We start from the raw sequence: 8,050 nt of genomic DNA on the forward strand, positions 1-8,050 counted from the left end.
AGAGTTAATGTGGAGACTATATACAGGTTATTACGGTACAGAGTTAATGTGGAGACTATATACAGGGGGTACTGGTACAGAGTCAATGTGGAGGCTATATACAGGGTGTTACGGTACAGAGTTAATGTGGAGGCTATATACAGGTTGTTACGGTACAGAGTTAATGTGGAGACTATATACAGGGTGTTACGGTACAGAGTCAATGTGGAGGCTATATACAGGGGGTACCGGTACAGAGTCAATGTGGAGGCTATATACAGGGGGTACTGGTACAGAGTCAATGTGGAGGCAATATACAGGGGGTACTGGTACAAAGTCAATGTGGAGGCTATATACAGGGTGTTACGGTACAGAGTTAATGTGGAGACTATATACAGGGGGTACTGGTACAGAGTCAATGTGGAGGCTATATACAGGGGGTACCGGTACAGAGTCAATGTGGAGGCTATATACAGGGGGTACCGGTACAGAGTCAATGTGGAGGCTATATACAGGGGGTACCAGTACAGAGTCAATGTGGAGGCTATATACAGGGTGTTACGGTACAGAGTTAATGTGGAGGCTATATACAGGGGGTACTGGTACAGAGTCAATGTGGAGGCAATATACAGGGGGTACCGGTACAGAGTCAATGTGGAGGCTATATACAGGGGGTACCAGTACAGAGTCAATGTGGAGGCTATATACAGGGTGTTACGGTACAGAGTTAATGTGGAGGCTATATACAGGGGGTACCGGTACAGAGTCAATGTGGAGGCTATATACAGGGGGTACCGGTACAGAGTCAATGTGGAGGCTATATACAGGGTATTATGGTACAGAGTTAATGTGGAGGCTATATACAGGGGGTACTGGTACAGAGTCAATGTGGAGGCTATATACAGGGGGTACTGGTACAGAGTCAATGTGGAGGCTATATACAGGGGGTACTGGTACAGAGTCAATGTGGAGGCTATATACAGGGGTACTGGTACAGAGTCAATGTGGAGACTATATACAGGGGTACCGGTACAGAGTCAATGTGGAGGCTATATACAGGGGTACTGGTACAGAGTCAATGTGGAGGCTATATACAGGGGTACTGGTACAGAGTCAATGTGGAGGCTATATACAGGGGGTACTGGTACAGAGTCAATGTGGAGGCTATATACAGGGGGTACTGGTACAGAGTCAATGTGGAGGCTATATACAGGGGGGTTCCGGTGCAGAGTCAATGTGGAGGCTATATACAGGGTGTTACGGTACAGAGTCAATGTGGAGGCTATATACAGGGTATTACGGTACAGAGTCAATGTAGAGGCTATATACAGGGTGTTACGGTACAGAGTCAATGTGGAGGCTATATACAGGGGGTACCGGTACAGAGTCAATGTGGAGGCTATATACAGGGGGGTTCCGGTGCAGAGTCAATGTGGAGGCTATATACAGGGGGTTCCGGTGCAGAGTCAATGTGGAGGCTATATACAGGGGGGTTCCGGTGCAGAGTCAATGTGGAGGCTATATACAGGGGGTACCGGTACAGAGTCAATGTGGAGGCTATATACAGGGGGTACCAGTACAGAGTCAATGTGGAGGCTATATACAGGGGGTACCAGTACAGAGTCAATGTGGAGGCTATATACAGGGGGTACCAGTACAGAGTCAATGTGGAGGCTATATACAGGGGGTACCAGTACAGAGTCAATGTGGAGGCTATATACAGGGGGTTCCGGTGCAGAGTCAATGTGCAGGGGCACCGGTTAGTCAAGGTAATTGAGGTAATATGCACATGTAGGTAGAGTTAAAGTGACTATGCATGGATGATAGAGAGAGAGCAGCAGCAATGTAGAAATGGGAGGTGGGGTGGGACAATGCTAATAGTCCGAGTAGCCATTTGATTAACTGTTCAAGAGTCTTATGGCTTGGGCTTAGAAGCTGTTACGAAGCCTTTTTGATCTAGACCTGGCGCTCCGGTACCGCATGCCATGTGGAGTCCTTGGAAATGTTTTGGTCCTTCCTCTGACACCGCCTGGTATAGAGGTCCTGGATGGCAGGAAGCTTTGCCCCAGTGATGTACTGGGCAGTTCGCACTACCCTCTGTAGTGCCTTGAAGTCAGAGGCCGAGCAGTTGCCATACCAGGCGGTGATGCAACCAGTCAGGATGCTCTCGATGGTGCAGCTGTGGAACGTTTTGAGGATCTGAGGACCCATGCCATATCTTTTCAGTCTCCTGAGGGGGAATAGGCGTTGTCGTGCCCTCTTCACGACTGTCTTGGTGTGTTTGGACCATGATAGTTTGGTGATGTGGACACCAAGGAAGCTCTCAACCTGCTCCACTGTTTGGAGGATATATTGTCACAATATCCTCAACACCGGCTTTATCACTTAAATATGTTATACAATGACATTGTTGAATACTTGTTTCTGATTGGCTGGAAGGAAATTCTAGAGTGTGCATTATTTCCTTATAATGCACTGTATATTTGCACAGTAGAATTTAATGGCTATAGAGGGCTTGCAGTTTTGCCACAAATCACCTAGCCACCGAACCAGGCGCTATGTTGGAAGATCAAAGTCAGTCTGTGTTTTGCTACCACCAGTAACTTCGGGAAGATTGCCCATTATTATTTCGTCTCCTCCTCATGGACTGCACCAGATGTTCTTGCTGTGAGATGTTACCCCACTCTTCCACCAAGGCACCTGCAAGTTCCCGGACATTTCTGGGGGGGAATGGCCCTAGCCCTAACCCTCCGATCCAACAGGTCCCAGACGTGCTCAATGGGATTGAGATACGGGCTCTTCGCTGGCCATGACAGAACACTGACATTCCTGTCTTGCAGGAAATGACGCATAGAACGAGCAGTATGGCTGGTGGCATTGTCATGCTGGAGGGTCATGTCAGGATGAGCCTGCAGAAAGGGTACCACATGAGGGAGGAGGATGTCTTCCCTGTAACGCACAGCGTTGAGATTGCCTGCAATGACAACAAGCTCAGTCTGATGATCCTGTGACACACCACCCCAGACCATGACGGACCCTCCACCTCCAAATCAATCAGCCCAACTCCAGTCCTCCAGTATCCCCAACAGCCCAACTCCAGTTCTTGAGTACCCCCAACAGCCCAACTCCAGTATCCCCAACAGCCCAACTCCAGTTCTTGTGTATCCCCAACGGCCCAACTCCAGTTCTTGTGTATCCCCAACAGCCCAACTCCAGTTCTTGAGTACCCCCAACAGCCCAACTCCAGTCCTCCAGTATCCACAACAGCCCAACTCCAGTCCTCCAGTATCCCCAACAGCCCAACTCCAGTTCTTGAGTATCCCCAACAGCCCAACTCCAGTTCTTGAGTACCCCCAACAGCCCAACTCCAGTTCTTGAGTATCCCCAACAGCCCAACTCCAGTTCTTGAGTACCCCCAACAGCCCAACTCCAGTTCTTGAGTATCCCCAACAGCCCAACTCCAGTCCTCCAGTATCCCCAACAGCCCAACTCCAGTCGTCCAGTATCCCCAACAGCCCAACTCCAGTACCCCCAACAGCCCAACTCCAGTTCTTGAGTACCCCCAAGAGCCCAACTCCAGTCCTCCAGTACCCCCAACAGCCCAACTCCAGTCCTCCAGTACCCCCAACAGCCCAACTCCAGTCCTCCAGTACCCCCAACAGCCCAACTGCAGTCCTCCAGTACCCCCAACAGCCCAACTCCAGTCCTCCAGTATCTCCAACAGCCCAACTCCAGTCCTCCAGTATCCCCAACAGCCCAACTCCAGTCCTCCAGTACCCCCAACAGCCCAACTCCAGTCCTCCAGTATCCCCAACAGCCCAACTCCAGTCCTCCAGTACTCCCAACAGCCCAACTCCAGTCCTCCAGTATCCCCAACAGCCCAACTCCAGTCCTCCAGTACCCCCAACAGCCCAACTCCAGTCCTCCAGTATCCCCAACAGCCCAACTCCAGTCCTCCAGTATCCACAACAGCACACATTTTTGCTGTAGCCCCGGGCAAACATACCTGATCAACTCAGAGGGCCTGATGATTAGTTGATAAGTTGAATCAGGTGTGTTTGTCCAGGGCTACAATAGACTGTACTGTTGGTGGTACTGGAGGACCGGAGTTGGGCTGTTGGGGGTACTGGAGGACCGGAGTTGGGCTGTTGGGGGTACTGGAGGACTGACGTTGGGCTGTTGGGGGTACTGGAGGACCGGAGTTGGAAACCACTGGCCTACAGTATGATGACATTAGCCTTATGGGCATTTGCAATGCAACCCTTGACAGTGTGCATCTGAAGCAGAGAATAGCTTAACTCCACACATTGTTGACATATTGTTCTCAAGTTAAAAACCATACCAGTAGACATTGTATATGAGGCTAATCATTATACTAGATGTTGTCCATGCCTTGTGCTGCCATTAAATGGTTTAGTGCAAATCCAACCCTTGTAATCTAAGTGGTAAAATGTTTGGAAGCAAGAGATGGGATCTTTCTCTTCAAACATTCACACAACTCCTATCAGTTTCAATACCGACCGCTGCAGCTGAACACAGCCCATCTGTAAATAGCCCATCCAACCAACTACCTACCTCATCCCCATATTTGTTTTTTTGCTGCTCTTTTGCACACCAGTATTTCTACTTGCACATCATCTGCACATCTATCACTTCAGTTTGCTAAATTGTAATTACTTTGCCACTATGGCCTATTTATTGCCTGACCTCCTTACTTCATTTGCACACACTGTATATAGATGTTCTATTATGTTATTGACTGTACGCTTATTTATCCCATGTGTAACTCTGTGTTGTTGTTTGTGTCACACTGCTTTGTTTTATCTTGGCCAGGTCCCAGTTGTACATGAGAACTTGTTCTCAACTGGCCTACCTGGATAAATAAAGGTGAAATAAAATGCCAGATACTTTTCTCCCAGAAGGTGGAGGTGCTACTGTGAACATTGACATGGTTTGCCTAAGACTACCACAACAATTACATTGTTTATGCTAAATGTGTTTAAATTGATAAAAATATATAATAATTGGGCTATAAGAAATACTTTCTATTCAATGGGGCAAAGCAGAGATTGCAATACTATAACCTATTAAAGTACAGAATGTTTACAATATCATAAACAATAGTCTATTACACGTTCCAAATTACATGTTATACAGTCAAAGTCAGAAGTTTACATACACTTTAGCCAAATACATTTAAACTCTGTTTTTCACAATTCCTGACATTTAATCCTAGTAACAATTCCCTGTCTTAGGTCAGTTAGAATCATCACTTTATTTTAAGAATGTGAAATGTCAGAATAACAGAGAGAATAATTTATTTCAGCTTTTATTTCTTTCATCACTTTCGTCGTGGGTCAGAAGTTTACATTCACTCAATTAGTATTTGGTAGCATTGCCTTTAAATTGTTTAACGTTGGTCAAACTTTCGGGTAGCCTTCCGCAAGCTTCCCACAATAAGTTGGGTGAATTTTGGCCCATTCCTCATGACAGAGCTGGTGCAACTGAGTGTGGTTTGTAGGCCTCCTTGCTCGCACACACTGTTTCAGTTGAGCCCACACATTTTCAATAGGATTGAGGTCAGGGCTTTCTATGGAATTGAGGTCAGGCCTTTGTGATGGCCACTCTAATACCTTGACTTTGTTGTGCTTAAGCCATTTTGCCACAACTTTGGAAGTATGCTTGAGGTCATTGTCCATTTGGAAGACACATTTGCAACCAATCTTTCCTGACTGATGCTTTGAGATGTTGCTTCAATATATCCACATATTTTTCCACCCTCATGATGCCATCTATTTTGTGAAGTGCACCAGTCCCTCCTGCAGCAAAGCACCCCCACAACATGATACTGCCAACCCCGTGCTTCACAGTTGGGATGGTATTCTTCAGCTTGCAGGCCTCACCCTTTTTCCTCCAAACATAACGATGGTCATTATGGCCAATTTTTGTTTCATCAGACCAGAGGACATTTCTCCAAAAAGTACGATCTTTGTCCCCATGTGCAGTTGCAAACCGTAGTCTGGCATTTTTATGGCGGTTTTGGAGCAGTGGCTTCTTCCTTGCTTAGCAGCCTTTCAGGTTATGTTGATATAGGACTCGTTTTACTGTGGATATAGATACTTTTGTACCTGTTTCCTCCAGCATCTTCACAAAGTCCATTGCTGTTGTTCAGGGATTGATTTGCACTTTTCGCACCAAAGTACATTCATCTCTAGGAGACAGAACGCATCTCCTTCCTGAGCGGTATGACGGTTGCGTGGTCCCATGGTGTTTATACTTGCGTACTATTGTTTGTACAGATGAACGTGGTACCTTCAGGCGTTTGGAAATTGCTCCCAAGGATGAACTAGACTTGTGGAGGTCTACAATTTTTTTTCTGAGGTCTTGGCTGATTTCTTTAGATTTTCCCATGATGTCTTGCAAAGAGGCACTGAGTTTGAAGGTAGGCCTTGAAATACATCCACAGGTACACCTCCAATTGACTCAATTGATGTCAATTAGCCTATCAGAAGCTTCAAAAGCCATGACATCATTTTCTCTAATTTTCTAAGCTGTTTAAAGGCCCAGTCAACTTAGTGTATGTAAACTTCTGACCCACTGGAATTGTGATGCAGTGAATTATAAGTGAAATAATCTGTCTGTAAACAATTGTTGGAAAAATTACTTGTGTCATGCACAAAGTAGATGTCCTAACCGACTTGCCAAAACTATAGTTTGTAAACAAGAAATTTGTGAAGTGGTTGAAAAATGAGTTTTAATGACTCCACCATAAGTGTATGTAAACTTCCGACTTCAACTGTATGTTCATATATTTTAAGGGGGCTCTCTACTCAAATTACACAATAGAGTCGTTCAGATTGACCAAAGCAGAGCATATAACAACCATCTAGTATAACTGAGGGATGTCTCCTGTCATATCCACAGCATTTAACAACCATCTAGTATAACTGAGGGATGTCTCCTGTCATATCCACAGCATTTAACAACCATCTAGTATAACTGAGGGATGTCTCCTGTCATATCTGGAAAATGACAAACTAGTAGAATCTGATACTGCTGCAGCGTTGCCCATCTTCACAGTTGGAATCTGATGCTGCTTCAGCGTTGCCCATCTTCACAGTGGGAATCTGATGCTGCTGCAGCACTGCCCATCTTCACAGTGGGAATCTGATGCTGCTGCAGCACTGCCCATCTTCACAGTGGGAATCTGATGCTGCTTCAGCGTTGCCCATCTTCACAGTGGGAATCTGATGCTGCTGCAGCGTTGCCCATCTTCACAGTGGGAATCTGATGCTGCTGCAGCGTTGCCCATCTTCACAGTGGGAATCTGATGCTGCTGCAGCACTGCCCATCTTCACAGTGGGAATCTGATGCTGCTGCAGCACTGCCCATCTTCACAGTTGGAATCTGATACTGCTTCAGCGTTGCTCACCTTCACAGTGGGAATCTGATGCTGCTGCAGCACTGCCCATCTTCACAGTGGGAATCTGATGCTGCTGCAGCGTTGCCCATCTTCACAGTGGGAATCTGATGCTGCTGCAGCACTGCCCATCTTCACAGTGGGAATCTGATGCTGCTGCAGCACTGCCCATCTTCACAGTGGGAATCTGATGCTGCTGCAGCGTTGCTCATCTTCACAGTGGGAATCCGGTCGACATGGGTGTCTTGATAGAGGTCAGCTGGTGAACCTACAGCAGTACATAAACAAATGAAAAGCACTCCTGATATTAGAATAGCACTTCTTTAGGTCGCCTATACCATTGGGGCACTTAATTGTTTGATTGTGTTAAATTCATTCAGGTGTTTTAGTGTCATATAAAGATTAAATGTATTGTTGGGCTGGAACAATCAATAGACAACACAGCAGGTTGTCCTATCCCATTGAGGCCTTTGTCCTATTCTGTAATGTCCATACATTTTCCCTCTTATGAATAAAGTGCTCAACAAATGATCATTGGATTATCATATGATATATAATAACCACTGGAGTTTTTTGGGACAAGATTGTCCTCCAGACTGTATGGACGTCACACTACCATTTGCGTCTCCCTTTTTCATGGTCATGGCTAGA

The sequence above is a fragment of the Oncorhynchus nerka genome, linkage group LG10, assembly GCF_034236695.1.
Source record: "Oncorhynchus nerka isolate Pitt River linkage group LG10, Oner_Uvic_2.0, whole genome shotgun sequence".
NCBI classification, from domain to species: domain Eukaryota; kingdom Metazoa; phylum Chordata; class Actinopteri; order Salmoniformes; family Salmonidae; genus Oncorhynchus; species Oncorhynchus nerka.